The sequence below is a fragment of the Solanum dulcamara genome, chromosome 5 (assembly GCF_947179165.1).
Source record: "Solanum dulcamara chromosome 5, daSolDulc1.2, whole genome shotgun sequence".
NCBI lineage: Eukaryota > Viridiplantae > Streptophyta > Magnoliopsida > Solanales > Solanaceae > Solanum > Solanum dulcamara.
In genome coordinates this window covers 10,618,769-10,637,545 of record NC_077241.1, presented here as the reverse complement: position 1 = coordinate 10,637,545, position 18,777 = coordinate 10,618,769, and positions in this window count along the sequence as shown.

The window sequence follows — 18,777 nt, the reverse complement described above, 5'->3', positions numbered from 1 at the left end:
TATATTTAAATATTTAATCTTTGTATTTATAATTTTTATTAGTTTAACTTGCATAATGAATAGATTAAAAAATATAGGTAAAAGTATTAAAAATTTGTGTCCCAGCGGAGATAGTGGTAGTAAGAAAAAAAGCGTTTCTGGTAGAGGTAGTATAAATAGAGATTATTCTCGTATGTCTGAAGCACCACCTAGTGAATTTGGAGTAATAGGTTTAGGTGCGCATGATATGAATGAAAATGAATATCAAGAAACTTACGGTATAGAAGAACCAAATGAATTTGAAGTAGAAATAGAACAAGATAATAATGATGATGTGGATGTTACACCAACTAGTCCTGATATAGATTTAGGTAATGCTCAATATAGAACTGTTAATCTTCCTCCACGACATGTAAAAGAAAGAAAAAAACTAGTCTAGTATGTCATTATTTTGAATGCATAGTTGGAACAACTAAAGTTCAATGTAAAGAGTGTCAAAGAATTTTCGAGCACAAAACCGGGGGTAATAGAGGTGGAACAGGTCAATTGACTAGAGATCTAAATAATGAGCATCTTGATTGAAAAGAACGAATAAGGGGTGCTATTGAGCCAATTCAAGGTAGAATAAATCCACAGACCAGAAAATTAACGGAGAAGTATAATAAAATGAGGGACCGTAAAGAGATAGCGAAAGTGATAGTTGTGGGTTGTCTACCTTTTTTATTTGCTTCTTGTGATGCTTTTATTCATTATATATAATCAATTTATAATATCATGTTTAACGATATTCTTAGAAGTACTTGTAGATCAGATATTTTTAGACTTCATAGACAATATGCATATTATTTACATTGGTTATTAACAAATCTTCCATGTAGAGTTTCACATACATTTGATCTTGGTCGTGCTATAAATAAAAATGATTATTTAACTGTTACTTGTCATTTTATTTAACTGTTACTTGTCATTAGATAAATAGTGATTTTATTATGCAAAAACGTATTTTAGCATTTCAATATGATGAAGAACGAAGACATAATGCACAATTTATTTCTGATTCTATATTAATGGTTGCAAAATATTATGGGCTTGAACACAAAGTTTTATGTATTTCTTTTGATAATGCATCTAACAACACCGCTGCTATTAATTCTTTGAAAACTGAGCTCCCACCCCTTTAGATGATATTTTTCATATTAGATGTGTTTGTCATATATATAATTTAATTATTAAAGATGAACTTTATTTTTTTTGAGCCAACAATTGAAAAGATTAGGCATGCAGTTAGTTTTATTCAAGAAAATAATAGAAAAGCCAGACTTAAAAAATTTGAAAGAAAATGCGAGAAAAATAATCTTAGATCTAGATTAATGCTCGAAGAAATTGAGATTAGGTGAAATTTGACTTATTATTTTTTAAAGACTTTTAATATTTATAAAACTTCTATAACTACAACTTTTAATCAATATGTATATAAATTTTCCGAAGTCATGTTGGAAGAATCTGATTGGACAAAAATTAATGATGTTGATGTATTTTTAGAAAAATTTTATATGGCTAGTCTTGAATTTTCCGATGCTTATTATCCTACTATTTCTAATAATTTAACTTATTTAGCCAAAATTTCTGTATTTTTTATGGAATATAAAAAGAAAATTGATTACAAAGATGTTGTTGCTGAAATGATACAAAAAATTTTAAAAATATATTTTTTCTATTCCTCCTATTTATTTAATTGGTGTTATATTAAATTCGTATATGAAATTTAATACTATGTCTGAATTTGTTCGCCTTATATATACTTTTATAGAAATTGAAAAGGATGAAGATCCTACTATGTTTAAGGCGATGAGTGATACAAGTGATCATATTCAAACATTATATAATCATGATAATGCTACCCTAGTCATATTGTTCCTCTATCTCGTCCTTCTGACGAGCCATCATCTTCTAAAAAGCAGGCACGTGGTATGCCTGGCCATAATTTTTCTAATTTATCTATTTGGAATAGAATACATCCTACATCACGACGGAGCATAAATCGGGACGAGCTTAATTATTATTTGAGACAGGCTTCAAAGACTTATGATGAAAATAGTATCACTATACTGAAATGGTGGAAGAACAATCAAAAATAATATCCAGTATTATCAACCATGGCTAGGGATGTGCTAAGTATTTCAATGTGAATTGTTTCATCGGAAAGCGCATCTAGTTAAGGAAGGCAGCAGATCGGAGACAATTGACACTCTTTGAGGAACAATGCCATGATTGTTTTAGTTTGCCTCAGAGATTGGATTAGATCAGAGCGTAGGAATAAAGAAAGAGTAGAAGATACGGAAGAAGACGAAGAACTTGAAGAAATAATGTCAATTGGAGATCCTTCGGCTCAAGCTAGTCCAAATTACGGATTAGTTGATTTTGAAAATTATGAGCCAATTTCCGTTAATGTTAATACAGATGAATTGGAGAAAATGATTCGAAATATGTAGAAGTCAAATATTAATTTGTATGTTTTGAATTTTATCAATATATTAATAAAGTCAAAGTCTTTGCATTTCTTAATTTTTTTCCATATAAATTTTGTATGATTCAATTAAATAATTATTTTTACTTTGTATAATCATCTAAGGAAAATTAAATTTGTAGTCACTATAAGATTTCAATACTTGAAAAAATATTATTATTATAATAAATAGTACATTATGAGTATATTTGTTATACATTGTAAGTATATATAATATATAATGTAAGTAATAGATTGTATATTATGAGTATATTAGATATACATTATAAGTATATATAATATATAACATAAGTATATTATTATAACAGATAGTATAATGTGATTATATTAGATATACATTGTAAGTATATCACTATAATAGATAGTATAATGTAAGTATATACATACTAGTAGATAGTATATTGTGAGTATATTATTATTATAATAGTATATTGTGGGTATATTAGATATACATTGTAAGTATATATAATGTAAGTATATCACTATAATAGATAGTATAATGTTAGTATACTTGATATACATAGTACGTATATAAAGTATAATGTAAGTATATACATACTAATAGATAGTATATTGGAGAAAATACATAAAGACCCCCCTAAACTATGACCCTTTTTTTTAAAAGACACTTAAACTTTGAGATGGTCCTATTACACCACTAAATTAGTTTAAAGTGATATAAATATCTCATTTTTCTGTCAATCCCACCTATAAGAAAGAAGGTGCAATCAGGCACCAATTATTGCTTGCCACCTGTCAAATTTACATAATTTTCTAATCTTTGTTTTTATTTATGTTTTTTCTTATTTTTTTAAGCTTTAATTCTTTATTTTCCATTCCTTCTTCAATTCCTTAACGCCTTAACCCTCCCTTTACTCCTCTTCGCTGACAATCTAGTGGCGTGGCCACCATCACCACCATTGCTATAACACCATTTCTATCATCAAATCAAAATTAAAACTGAAAATTTAAATCTCTATTAAAATCCTTTTTTGTGTGTAATTTGTCTTTGATTTTTGCTCTAAATCAACATGGGTTGTATTTAGATGGGATAATTTCAGCCCCCATAATTGATCAGGTATCACCTAAAACAACGCCGACGATTCCTTCTTCGATGTCATTGCCATCAACTTTCCGATGCTTCTCACCCCTGCCGGCCAAAAAGGAAAAGAAGAAATCAAAGATGAACAACAAAATCATCGCTAGTGCAGAGAAAATCAGTTACAACTAAATCTCTTCGTCGTCGAAATCCAATCTAAATGAAAAACGGAAAGAGAAAGAGAAAGAAAAAAAGAAAGAAAGAAAAGAAAATCCTTGAAGCCATTGACATCCTCCTTCAATGAAGAAGCTTAGGAATGAGAAGAAGAAAAAAAAGAAAAATAAGGATTTAAACAGTAAAATAAAATGTTATAAATATATTTAATAAAAAATATTGCAAAATAAAATTTAATCATATTATTTTTTTAATTTTCACGTTCTTCAGGAGTGTGATATACACTCTCCGTGTTAGATTCCCAAAAATAGTTTAATAATTTCACTTAAACTAATTTAGTGGTGTAATAGGATCCCTGCAAAGTTTGAGTGTCTTTTTTAAAAAAGGGTCATAGTTTAAGATTTTTTTTTTATGTATTTTCTCTAGTATATAGTGAGTTTATTATTATAATAGATAGTATATTGTGATTATATTAGATATACATTGTAAGTATATATAATGTAAGTATACCACTATAATAGATAGTATAATGTTAGTATACTTGATATACATAGTAAGTATATATAGTATAATGTAAGTATATACATACTAATAGATAGTATATTATTATAATAGATAGTATATTGTGATTATATTAGATATACATTGTAAGTATATATATAATATAGTATATCACTATAATAAATAGTATATTGTGATTATATAAATTGTTATTATTACTTCTAAATTAACTAGATAATGATACACTATATTGATGATTGACTCAAATTTTTGAATACATAAACACCGAAAAACATAATCAAGCCCAATGGGCCCAGCCCGCCTAGCCCAAACCGGCTCGGCCCATTAAGTCTGGACCCTATACCCCTAATGGGTCATGAGCCAGTTTTTTTTTAAAATATTTTTTACCGAATTGGATCGGATCAGGGTTCGACCCGACCCAACCCGGCCCAACACCCGGTGACCCCAAAAAAGTGGGCCAATCTGACCGGCCCGACCCACTCAACACCCATATTTGTGATATCTAATTGTGCCTTATTCCGTTTTTGTACCACACCATTTGGTTGAAATGTATAAGAAAAACTTAACTGTCTAGCAATATCTTTTTTATCACATAATTTTTCAAATAATGTTGATGCATATTCACACACTATATCAATTTTTACAAAAAAAAAATCTTTTGTCTGATTCCCAACTTCATTTATATATCAACTAAAGCATTCAGTTGCTTCAATTTTATGATAAATCAAACAGACATGACAAAAGAACATAAAATCATCAATAAACTAACATCATAAAAATACTACTTAGACTTCACATTCATTGAAACACAAATATATGAATGAATTAATTACAACGAAGTAAGCTTTCTTTAACTTCCTAAATGGTTTAATTGTAAACTTTTCCGCAAGATGATGTTCACAAAATAATATTTTAATTTTGGAGAAAAACTCAAATGGTTTTTTTAGCCAACTTATTCATTCGACCTTACTCAATGTTACGCAATATTGCATGCTATATAACGACCACATTTTTATTATCTGAAGAGCATCTCATAATGTATTAGTCCATATAATAGTAGTCATAAGTGAAAGAATTACAATTTACACTACAAATTTTATTATACTAGTGTCCATAACCATGAAAAGATTCTTAAGGGTAATTTTGCAATATTATAATTGAAGTGAAACCTAATACAATATGAACAAACATTGATAGTTACAACACTGCATATTACTTTTATCTTTCTTCTTGTTATGCTACTTTTCTTGTTGAAATTAAGTAGGTTTCTTTTCTTAGAGGATTCATCTTCGTTCTCTTTGCCCTTTCGGTCCATTCCTTTAGAAATTTATTCAAAAATAAAATATTTTACCACTTGATTCTACCACATAGGTACTAGACATATAACTTAAGCAACACCAAGTCACTGATCATCTTCAAACTCCATTTGACATGCAACATTGGCTAAGCATTTGATTCTATCATTTATGAGTTAAATTAACTTACAAATGTTCCCAACAATCAAAAAGATATCGTAACACCGTCTGAACCTTTTGTTCATTGGAGAGACAGATGATCATCAATTCTAAGTTGAGCAATCATTCTAGACATCAACACATGTCAAACTTGATTATCAACTGTTTAAGACGAATCAAACTTATGCTGCTATATGTCTCTCTCACAAATTTAGCTCATTTGGCATGAGTAGTAGAATATAATTCATACTCGCACATGAAACCTCGTAGAGTACAAAGACAAATATGACAAATAAAAATAAATATAAAGATCTTTCATATTATTTCACCTTGTAATATTGTCTCATTATGTTGACTAAATAGTCATCATCATGTTCATTGGTAGGACAAAGGTACAAAAGCCAAGGTGGGTCCAATATATATTTTGTTAGTGAGAAAGACCACTAACTTTCTTCAATCATCTTTATCATGTCCAACATTTGATGGGCATATGTACGAGGTGCATGCTTTGTCTTGTCTATGGTTAGCGCAAACAAGGGGAAATATCTATTTAGCCCTTTGAATGATTACCATTTCATTAATTTATTTTTAAAAATATTTACATTCCCGCGCAAATATTTTTTTGTGTCATGAAATTTTTATTCCTCTTTTCCCCACTCTTATTTAAATGTTTCAATGACATCTCTTGTTCTCAGTTGTTATACTAAATTCACTTAGAATATAAATAGAGAAATTCTTTTATAAATTTGCTACAAAATATACCACTATATTCTAAACAATTTTTATTTTTAGACTTAAGTGTACTAACTATTTGAATCTCCTCCATTTTATTTTTAGTCTCGTAGATAGAGTGCTTAGATTTTATTGAAACAACTGAAATTAGTAGTTATGAGCATTTTCGAATCATTTCTAATATGTTGAGGGCATTTTAAAAATATTTTGAGTCATTTCTAATATGTTAAGGGCATTAGTAAAAAATCACTCACATGTTGTGTACTTGTGTATAGTATGAAGTTTGAATGTGAGTTTTAATTTTTAGCACCAAGTGTTGGGAACGATTTTTACCCTATTTTTATAGAGGAACTTTCAAAAATAATAAAGACTTGAAGCATAATTAGGTTCATTAGCTATAATTTGCCTAATTACATTTTATAGCCATAGTTTCAGTTGTTATGTCAATTTTTGATTTGTATATCTCGTTGCATTTTATATATTGGGCTTTCAAAGTAATTGTATATACAAATAAAATTTGATTTAAGAATTTGTATATGAGTCCCTAAATTCGTCTTGTACACAAATACAAACCTTTAGATATTTGTAAATGAGCCCTGGAATATACAAATACAAAAGAAAATATAAATTTACCTTAGAGATCTGTATATGAACCCCTAAATTCGCTTTCAGATTTATATATGAGCTCCCAGATTTGTATAATAACAAATTTTATTAAAATGTAGTCACGATTAGTAATTATGTGAAACTATAGTTATATTAAAAAGATAAGTGTTAAAAACACACCCGAACTATCCCTCTTTTTTGAGTTTCATACCTAAACTATTGGGAGTATGAGTTTCATACCTAAACTATCATTTATTATTTTGAAAAATACACCTCTCTTTTTTATTCCACTCTCATCATGGTGTGTGTACTACATTCTCTCTTTTATTTTTTAAAAAAATTGTCATATTACACTCCACATGTATAAAATATTTCACCTTAATAAAAATTAAATAAATTATTAGAATTAGTTAAAGATAAAGATTAAAGTATTATTATATCCCACCCAAAAAAAGTTATAAAATAAAATGTAAAATATTTTTATCACCTCACTCCACCACTTTCGCTCACCATTACACCCCCCCCCACCAATTTTTAGTTTTAGTTTTATTTTTATTTATTTAATTTCTTTTATAAAAGTTTTTTAAAAAATTCTTACTTCATTTTTCCCCTCTATTTAAATAATAATTTAGATATTTTTTTTAAAAAAAATTTACTCCGCCCCACCTAACCCTCCGCTTTCAATTTATTTTTCTCGTTTTGTGTTACATATATACATATGATTTTAGAAAAATATTTTCTACTTGCCGCAAGCCAAGTCTGAAAATAAAATTTTATTTTTATTATATTCGGTACATAAGTAGAAAAAATTATTTTCCTAAAAATATATGTACATATCTAACACAAAACAAGAAAAATATATAAAAAAATATATATAAATTAAGAGCGGAGGGGGTGGGTATAGTTTTTTTTTTTAAAAAATAAAAATAATAACATTTTTAGAAAGGAGTGGGGGAGGGGTGAAGTATGAATTTTAAAAAATATTTTATAAAAGAACTTTAAAAAATTTTAAAAAATAAAAGGACAAGGATTGGGGGAGGGGGTGGAGTGCGTGAGCAAAATATTTGAAATTTTAATTTTTTTAAAAATAATTTCTTTTTTTGGGGATATAAATACTTTAGTCTTTAACTTTTAACTAATATTAATACTTTGTTTAATATTTGTAAAGGTGGAATATTTTATCCATGTAGAATGTCATGTGGTAAGGTTTTTAAAAAAAATAGAGAGAGTGTATTACATACACCACTGAAGTGTGTTTCTCAAACTAATTAGTGATAGTTTAGGTATGAAACTCACACTTTCAATAGTTTAGATATGAAACACAAAAAAATGGATAGCTTAAGTGTATTTTTGACACTTATCTCTATATTAAATAATAAACTAATAGTGTTTGCCATTTCACACTTTTTTTTTTCTGTATATACTTTCTGAAGAATGATTTGACCTCAAAGTGTTAAGAGTCATTACATCATTTTGAAACATTTATTACATATTTTATTTTCACTCCAACAGAATTTACCACATTACCTTAGTCTATGATTTGACGATGTTTTTACAATGTACATGAAATCTTTAAATAAAAATAGAATAGAATGCATCTATCATAAATCTAACAAGCACCTGTTATTATTGGTGCTTCTGATCGATGTGTTTGGACAATTTATATACACTCTCAAACTTAGACGTCTGATCCAATTTAGTGAAAAGATAAATTATGGTGAAAAGAAGAGAAGAAAATAGAAAAAATTATGGACCATATGAAAGTGCCTCTTCATAGTAGATGACACTTTGACCCACAATAACACTCAATTGGTTGCACATGCAACATGCTATAGCACGATGGTAAAATTAGTCTATGAAGATATGATTCATTCGTCCAAATTATTTATCGATTCAGCCTATTTTGATGCTCAAAATAGTTTAGGTTGATATGTTGTTCAAATTGATTAATAAGAAATTTTATTAGAATAATTTCATAAAGTTTTTTTTGTTTGATATATTATATATAATCATAATTAAAAAAATATTTTAGTAAGTACTTACAATTTATATAAGGATAAATAAAGAAATTAAAACTTAATATGAATTGAACGAATTGATTTATGACTCACTGTTTACCCAATTTTAATCCAATTCATTTCAATCAAATAACATTTGGAAAAGCCAACAATTGCTCATATATTAATTCAGTTTGATCCGTCCATTTAATACCATTAACCCTAAAATTCACAAATGTAATTTATGCTGGAGACAGGCCACTCACTTCAATATATATATTGGGGCATGCCTCAAGTTGATATATGTATATGGGTTTTGATAAGACTCTTGTACGTGAAATGAAATGTCTAATATTTTCACACTAATCAACAAGGTAATATGAGGGTATTGTTGGCCCCTACCACAGCTGTCTTAGCAATTTCAGTTATGGAATCTTAACATTTTTAGTCCTGCTCCTAAAAAATTCATCTGCCTAGTTATTATCGTTGTAACTATCATTGTATATACTCGTGAGTATATAATAACGGTATAATCAGAAGTGAATTCATGATTTAAATTTTATGAATCTTCAATAATCTTAAATTATTATAAAGAAAAAGAGAGACAAAATACAAGGTTTGATGTGTGGTTTTTGATAAATATACAAACAAAAAAAGTTATTGGGCTTCATAAACTCATACCCCATATCCAAATTAATCCGCCCTTGCGTATGATTAATGTATAATGTATACACACTGCTTATTCAAGATTATACTGGTTAAAATTTAGTTTTAAGAAATAGTGAATGTTAGAGTAATTACACAACATAAATAGGACACATTAATTTATATTTTTTCTTATATAAAAAATACTGAATCCTTAAAGTACAAAAAATCAAATAGTGCAATATAAAAACAAGAAATATAGACAAAATATATAAAGAGGAAAGTATAGACTGAGAGTAGATTTTTGGAACATTGGGACGTTGACGGGAAAATCCATAGAGCTAGTTAAAATTCTAAAGAAGAGGAAGATTAATATAGCTTGTGTACAAGAGACCAAATGGGTAGGTTCTAAAGCTAATGAGGTAGACGGATATAAGCTTTGGTTCTCTGGTAGATCGAATCGTAGGAATGGAGTAGGCATTTTAGTAGACAGTAATTTAAGGGACCAGGTGGTGGAGGTTAGGAGAGTCACTGATAGGATGATGTCGATTAAGGTGGTCGTTGGAGGGATCACATTGAAGATTATTAGTGCTTATGCGCCGTAAGCGGGCTTAGGCAAAGAGGATAAGAGGCGCTTTTGGGAGGATTTGGAAGAGTTAGTGGGAGACATACCGCTTACTGAGAAGCTTTTCGTGGGAGAGTATTTCAATGGGCACATCGGGTCTATTTTGGGAGGGTATGATGATGTGCATGGAGGCTTTGGCTTTGGGGACAGAAATGGAGGAGGAGTTTCACTTTTGGATTTCGCAAGAGCTTTTGGGTTGGTGATAGCCAATTCGAGTTTCCCAAAGAAGTAGGACCACTTGGTAACCTTTCGGAGTGCGGTGGCTAAGACTCAGATAGATTTTTTACTCCTTAGGAAGGATGATAAAGTTCTGTACAAACACTGTAAGGTCATTCCGATCGACAACCTTACGACCCGATATAAGCTCTTGGTGATGGATTTAAGGATCAAGGTGATGAGGAAGAAGAGGGTCAGGGATGACCGACTAAGGATCAGATGGAGGAGTTTGACCACGGCTAGCGCCCTGAAGATGGGAGAGAAATTGAAGGATATGGGGGCCTGGGATAGTAGTGGGGATGCGAATACTATGTGGGATAGGACGGCTTTGTATTAGGGTTGTAGCAAGAGAAGTGTTGGGAGTCTCGACAGGTAGCCGTGGTCGGCATCGAGGGGACTGGTGGTGGAATAGAGAAGTGCAAGGGAAAGTGGAAGCAAAAAATATAGCGTATGCGAAGATGATAGAAAGCAAGGATGAGGTGGACAAATGGACGAATAGGGAGTTTTATAAGATAGCAAGGAAGGAGGCGAAGTCAGCGATTTCGACGGCAAAAATGGCAGCTTTTGAACGCCTTTATGCTGAACTAGAAGAGAAAGGCAAAGATAGGAAATTGTTCAAGCTAACCAAGGTGCGAGAGCGAAGGGCACACGATGTGGATCAAGTGAAGTTCATTAAGGAAGAGCATGGAAAAGTATTGGTAGAGGAGACCCTCATTAAACAGAGATGACAGTCGTACTACCATTAACTCTTGAATGAAGAAGGGGACAGAGAGATTGTGTAGGGAGATTAGAAACATACAGAGTGGATTCACGATTTTGGGTGTTGCAGGGGTATTTCAGTCAAAGAGGTTAATGGTGCTATGCGTAGGATGCGCTGGGGAAGAGCGACCGGACTTGACAAGATTCTTGGGGAATTTTGAAAGAGCATGAGCTCGATAGATTTAGAGTGGCCGACTAGGTTATTTAATGTCATCTTTAAGACAACAACGATGCCTGAAGAATGGAGGTCAAGAGTAATGATCCCTCTATATAAAAACAAAGGGGATATCCAGAGCTGCAACAACTATAGAGGTATCAAGCTTCTAAACCATACTATGAAAGTGTGGGAAAGAGTGGTGGAGATGAGGGTTAGGAGAGGCGTGTCTATTTCAGAGAATCAGTTCGGATTTATATCGGAAGCTCAACTACAGAAGCCATCCATCCGATGAGGAGACTAGTAGAGCAGTATAAAGAGAGGAAGAGAGACTTGCATATGGTATTCATCGATCTAGAAAAGGCTTACGATAAATTTCCACGAGAGATACTATAGAGATATTTAGAGGCTAAAGGTGTACCTGTGGCATACATTAGGGTGATCAAAGACATGTATGAGAGTGCCAAAACTAGGGTAAGTAAAGTAGGAGAAGACTTAGAGTACTTTCCAGTTATTATGGGGTTGTATCAAGGACCATCCCTTAGTCCATTTTTATTTGCCTTGGTGATGGATGGATTGACGTAATAAATTCAAGGTGAGGTGACATAGTGTATGCTTTTTGCAGACGACATAGTCCTGATCGATGAGACTCATAGCGGAGTTAACGCTAAGCTGGAGAAGTAGAGACATACCTTGGAGTCTAAAGGATTTAAGCTGAGTAAGACCAAGATAGAGTACTTAGAGTGCAAGTTCAGTGAGACACCTTAGGAGATTGGTGCGGAAGTTAGGCTTGGTGACCAGGCCATCCAAAAGAAAAGTAGTTTCAAGTACCTTTGGTCTATCAAGCAAGGCAGCGGGGAGATTGACATGATGTCACACATCATATTGGGGCAGGGTGGATGAAATGGAGGCTCACTTTTGGTGTGTTATTTGACAAGAAGGTGCCACCACAACTTAAGGGTAAGTTGTACAAAGTGGTGGTTAGACCGGCTATGCTATATGGGGTGGAGTGTTGGCCAGTTAAGGTCTCTCACGTTCAAAATATGAAAGTAGCCGAGATGAGAATGTTGAGATGGATGTGTGGGCATACCAGGAGCGACCGAATTAGAAATGAGGCTATTCGAGACAAGGTAGGAGTGACCTCGGTGGAAGACAAGGTGTGCGAAATGCGACTGAGATAGTTTGGGCATGTGAAGAGGAGAGACACAGATGCCCCAGTACGGAGGTGTGAGAGGTTGGCCATGGATGGTTTTAGAAGAGGTAGGGGTAGGCCGAAGAAATATTGGGGAGAGGTGATTAGACAGGACATGACACAGTTACAGCTTACCGAGGACATGACCTTAGATAGGAGGGTGTGGAGGACTCATATTAGGGTATAAGGTTAGTACATAGTCTCGTTATTCTTCCGTATTAGTAGGCGCATTAGCATACTATAATTTCTTGTACTCTGACTTCTGTTAGTATCTTTCTATTACTTTCGATCCTTTGATTACTCTATTTTATCTGTGTTGCTTTCGTTATTTGCTTTCCCATAGCTCCTTTGAACTTCTTAGCCTTATCTGACCTCGTTTTATGCTTTTTTTGAGCCGGGGATCTCTCGAAAATAGCCATACTATCTTGGTAGAAGTAAAGTCTGCGTACACTTTACCCTCCCCAGACTCCACATTGTGAAATTTCACTTGGTTGTTGTTGTTGTTCTTAAGTGTATCCAAATGTCTACAATGTAATATCCAATATCAATATTTATAAGAATATATTGAGAGATACAAGGGGTTGCCAGGAACACTAATACACTTAAATCTATTTGAGATCTTGGACAAGTTAATACGTGTTATAGACATTATATACACTTGTACTTAACCAAAAAAAAAGACTATATATGATAGTGGGGATTCAATTCCAGAGTAACGGACATCCACACTAATTATTTCATAACACTCCCTCGTAAAATCCACTATTTTTATTTTTAGCACCATTATTAGTGTAAAATATATTTTTCATTGTTGGTTTATAAAAATTAAACTATAAATAAAGACCGATACTTTCCAGAAGTAGCATTTTCATTACAAAAAGATACTTCCTGTAAATGTTTGAAAGGAACTCCTAACAAAATAACACAAACAGTAAAAAAATATAAGTTCTATGTTCTCAACTAAAGACATATGTTGACAATATAGCTAAGCATTTGTAGTCATGGACCACAAGATGAAGATGGTGAACGTACAGAGAATAAGGGAATTGGTTCTTAGATAGAGATATTGGACCATCATTCCTTGGGACCATGGCATCATCCCAAATTTTGGTTGTGGCTAGGATCTAAGGTTGTTAAATGTGCGGGTTTAGACTAATCAAAATGAGTAGAGTTAAAAAATGAATCCGTTTGAAAGTTACTTGGGGAAAAATAAATTGGAATAAAAATAGGTTAAAGAGCGGGTCACAACCTAATTCGCTCAATTCTTACTACGTTTTAATTTCTTCGTGTGTTCTTTTATAATAATTTTGTAAGTATCTAAAAATATATTTGTTATTACTATATATAACATTTCAAATTTTATAAAATAAAAATATTTTGAATATGTTTCTCATAGGTAAATTTGGACTAATATCTGCCCAGTTTTTAGATGGAAAAATTACTTGAGTGAGTATTTTTTAATAAATAATTACTGATTTTAGCGATATTTTTTATTTATTACCATCTATAGCAATACATAGCAATACTATGATAAATCTGCAATGTATTAAAAGTGAATTATACATTTAATATAAATGTATTATAAGTGTTTTAAAATATATTATATCTGTTTAGTAAGAAATTAACATAATATATTATAAGTGTATTAAAATGTGTGATAAATGTATTATCTATGAATAAAACTCATATTATATGTGTTTTATAAATTACTCTTGGTAATATATATTAAAATTGTATTATAAGTGTCTAGTGAAAAAAATGTTATTACTATAAATGATAAATATTTTCTTAATATGGTATATCTATATAAGTTTCTCTTTTTAGATAGGCAGAATTGGGCGGATTGAAATGAGTTGAGACAATAAATAGGAGAGTAAATATCCTAATCAAAATTGAACAGATTAAGTGTCATATTTTTATGGGCTAATTTGTCACTCCAAGTCACGACCATTCTCACTTAACCAAATTATTTTTTTCCTTTGTAGCCTCAATAATTTCAAATAATAATTGACATATATGACATACATGTGTTTTCTAGAAAATATTTTCTTGAAATATTACTTTTCTTACTTATTTTCTAATGTTCGGTTAGTAAAGAAAACATATTATCCCAGGAGCATTTAAGAATAATCTGGACAAACATTATGACCTTGGACGCAAATATGTGTCCCAAAGAAATGCAAAAATCGACCCATGGCATGACACCGACTCAGGACATGACCTCAATACCAACTCAGGACATGACCCTAACCCCAACCCAAGATCCGACTCCAACTGTTACATCCGATAAAATTATCAAAATACCCCTAGATGAAAGTACACTCGAACAATGCATCATCCTTAACTTTGTCGGCCAATTCAAGGATCAATTAGGGGGAAAGATCATATGAAAAAGTGGTCTTGATTGAATTTTAGGCCAACCGGATCAAAAGATAATTTTTAAGGGCAAAATTAAAATTTTAGAAAAGTGCGCGACCAGTCCGCATTGCGGACTTGGTCAATTTCAGTTCAATTTTTACCATTGAAGATTTTTGGAAAAAACTTGCACTGTGAGGCAACCAGTCCACGTCGCGGGCCTGCCCCCTACAAGCCAATGTTTTCTGCCCGATGTTATTTTTAAAGAGGGGTATTTTGATCTTTTCTCTACCCTTCCTATACTTAATCCACGATTGATATAGGTCATTTTCAACCTTAAAAGAGTTTCTAAACATTCCTAAGTCCCTTTTTATGCATTCTAACTAGAGACCTAGAGCTAACGAGCGGAGAAAAAGGCTTAGGTTCAAAAGATTCAAGCAAATTCTAGCCAAATTGATTGTCCTATCTTCATCCCAGGTATGTAAAGCTAAACTAAAGCATGAATCTTATTCTTTCATGTGACCATGATTTTGATAGGTTGATTTGTGAATGGATTGAGTCTCCATGATTGGGTTTCTTGAGAATTTCCTTAAAATTTAACATATTTTACATAATATTGCGTAATTGATGTTTCTATGAACTTGTTTCCTGAACAATTAGTCATAAACCCTAATAGTATTTTTGACTAATAATGGATGTATATGCTTAAGGATTGAGTTTAGAGCCTTGAACTTGTGAATGCATGATTGTGATTGGAACGTGAGCATGATGAGTCTTGATGAATTTTGATAGTCCTTTATATCTTCATAATGAAACCCAATTGAATGGTATCAACTGAATGTTATCACAAATGATTTGGAATGATTGGATAATTCATTGGTTAAAATGATTGATTGGATAGAATTGATGAACTGATAAAAGTCCATATGAAAGTTGTTGATTTGTTTGATTAGGATTGATTGTCTTCTGAGCATTGAGTCTTGGGAGGATTATCAATCACCAAATTAGGTAAGAGTAAGTAATAACTGAAACTCAATAACTACGTCACCAAACGTAGGAGAGGATTGAACGGTTAAGATATTTCCCTATTTTATTGTCCTAAAAAGATAGGATTTGATTGATTGTTAGATCCGTGATTGGTTGATTCGTCCTTTACCCTCGAAAGGTATTAGATGATTATGGAAACAACAACGAGCTTGTTGTACCATCACTGGCTCATAAGTGATTGTTGTCAGATAGAGAAACTCCTATATAGGTCTTGACAATACTCTAATTGGATTGAATTGGGTTGTATATGATTGGTCTCTGTCTAAACCTCACTCTTTCTTTAGACTTATGACATCTCAATTGAGTTTCTTACTCTTGATTGAGTTACTTGAGTTGATGATATTCTACCTTATGAATTTTCCTTTTGCCATATTACATATTTGTACATTCCATGTACTGACGTCCATTTGGACCTACATCGGTTAATGATGTGGAAATAGGTTTTAGAGATCATTAACATGTGCACTGTTGAAGATCTTTTCCACATTCCTAGCTGATTGGTGAGTCCTCCCTGTTTTTGGAGGATACCACTCCTTTATCATCTAAATTTAGAGTTTAGACTTTTACTTTTCTTTGATTAAAATGACCATGAACCTGTCATTGGCACCACTTAGACAGTTGATAGAGTCTTCGTAGACTAGATTATTGAAGTGTTGATTGGATATTGTCTTTTGGCTAGTTTCATTCATACTAGTTTTATTGATTGGATTAGATAGATTGTTGGCCTTTAGCCTTATTTTATAAGTTATATATTTGATCATCTTGATGAGTTAAGTCTTTCGCTGATAGAATGTTGATTGAATGAATGTGTGAATAGGCCAAGTAGTTTTCTTGGGGAGTAGTAAATATCATGCCCCGGGAGGGTACCCTAGACGTAACCGGCACTCAAAGGCCATTTCTGACCTTCGAGCGAACCACCTGGTCCAGTCACACATTCGTTCAATCATATTCTCTTAGCGGAACTCAATTAATGAAATACTATTCACAATATGGGGGCTGAAGGCCATACATGTTTAACTCGACAAAATAAATATAATAAAACTCCTCACAATAACCATTCAACCTCCTCACACTCCAGTCTATAAAGCCTCTATCAAAGTCTAAAAGGTGCCAATGACAAGCCCATGGCTACCAAGAAATCAAAGTAAAGGAAGCTACAACAAACTATACAATAAGGTTCAACATCCTCCGGAAACTAAGAGGACTCACCAACTAGCTGGGAGTGTATGTGGATCTTCAACGGAGCGCCGACCGATGATCTCTAGTACCTGTCTCTGCATCATGAAACGATGCAGGCCAAATGGAGTCAGTACATGGAATGTACAAGTATGTAAAATGGCCGAATGCAGTGAACATCAAGGAAGAATCAGTCAACTCAGAATCTCAACTCATATATATATATATATATATATATATATATATATACAGAACAACTCACTCAAATGTCCTAAGTCTAAACAACAATATGATTTAGACGGGACGAATCACATATCATTCAACTCAGTCTGACTCAGAGTACTATCAAGACCTATGTGGGAGTTTCTCTTAACCGACAACCATCACTTATGAGCCAGTGACAGTACAACAAGCCGATGTTGTTGCCGCATCCGTTCATACTTTGCCAGGGCATGAACGAGTCAATCAATCATGGATATAATTCAACCAAGTCCTATAATGTCAGGACAAAACTCTCGGGGAAGCATCCGACTTTAACGGTTCAATCCCCCCTACGTTTGGCAACATAGGTATTGGGTTCGAGTATGGACTATACTCTTGCCCAATTTGGTGCTCGATACTTCTCCAAGACTCAATCCTCATAAAACTCCATCTGATCAACTCATCAACTCATATCGACAAGTCTCATTACAACCTTGTCAACTCATAAACTCTATCGTAATCAAATCTCCTCCAATCGCACTATCCAATCAATCTCAATCATCTTTTCAAAAGAAATTTAAAAGCACAATTATAGCAACATATAGACACAACTAATCATTTACTCTATTTATTTGAGAAATCTTTGAGACTCATCACAACTCAAGACTTTAAATCATACTCTAAAATAGGCAACACTTCTTAGGAAAATAACCTCTTTTATCATAATTCACATAGTTAAGAAGATCAATAAAACATATTTAACGACTCATCTTCATCAACTCATATTCACATAAAGGCTCATTTTGGGAAATCCTTGGCTCAACAACATCAACACATATAGGGTCAAATAAATAGGGGACAAAGTTCATACAAATATAAACTATACCAAGAAACTCTATTTTTCATGAACATCTAACCTCAAAGCAAGAGTAGGGCACATGGGTGGACTCAACTCATGTTTTAGATAGCCTTACATACTTTAGTGAAGACTTTAAGAAAACCTTGTGGTTGGGTCTTCAATGGAGAACTCAAACCTTGAAGCTCTTGGAACTCTTCTTGTTGGAAATAGAGAAGAAGAAGAGAGAGAGAGAGAGAGGGACTCCTAGGGCTTTTCTAGAGAGAGAGTGGGGGCTGAAAATATGTACCCAAATTGGCCAAGGATGATACATATATAATTTGGGACAATTCCCAAATTGCCCCTTCTCAAAAGTTCTGAAAATAGGCTAAAAATGCACCTGGCGCGATAGTGGCGCGTCGTGCCATTGCAGTGCCAGGCCAATTACGCCTAAAACCTGCACACCTCGTAGTGGCACGCCACGCCAGAGACCTAACTACTGAGGTATGTTTCTGGCGCGATAGTGGCGTGTTGCGCCACTG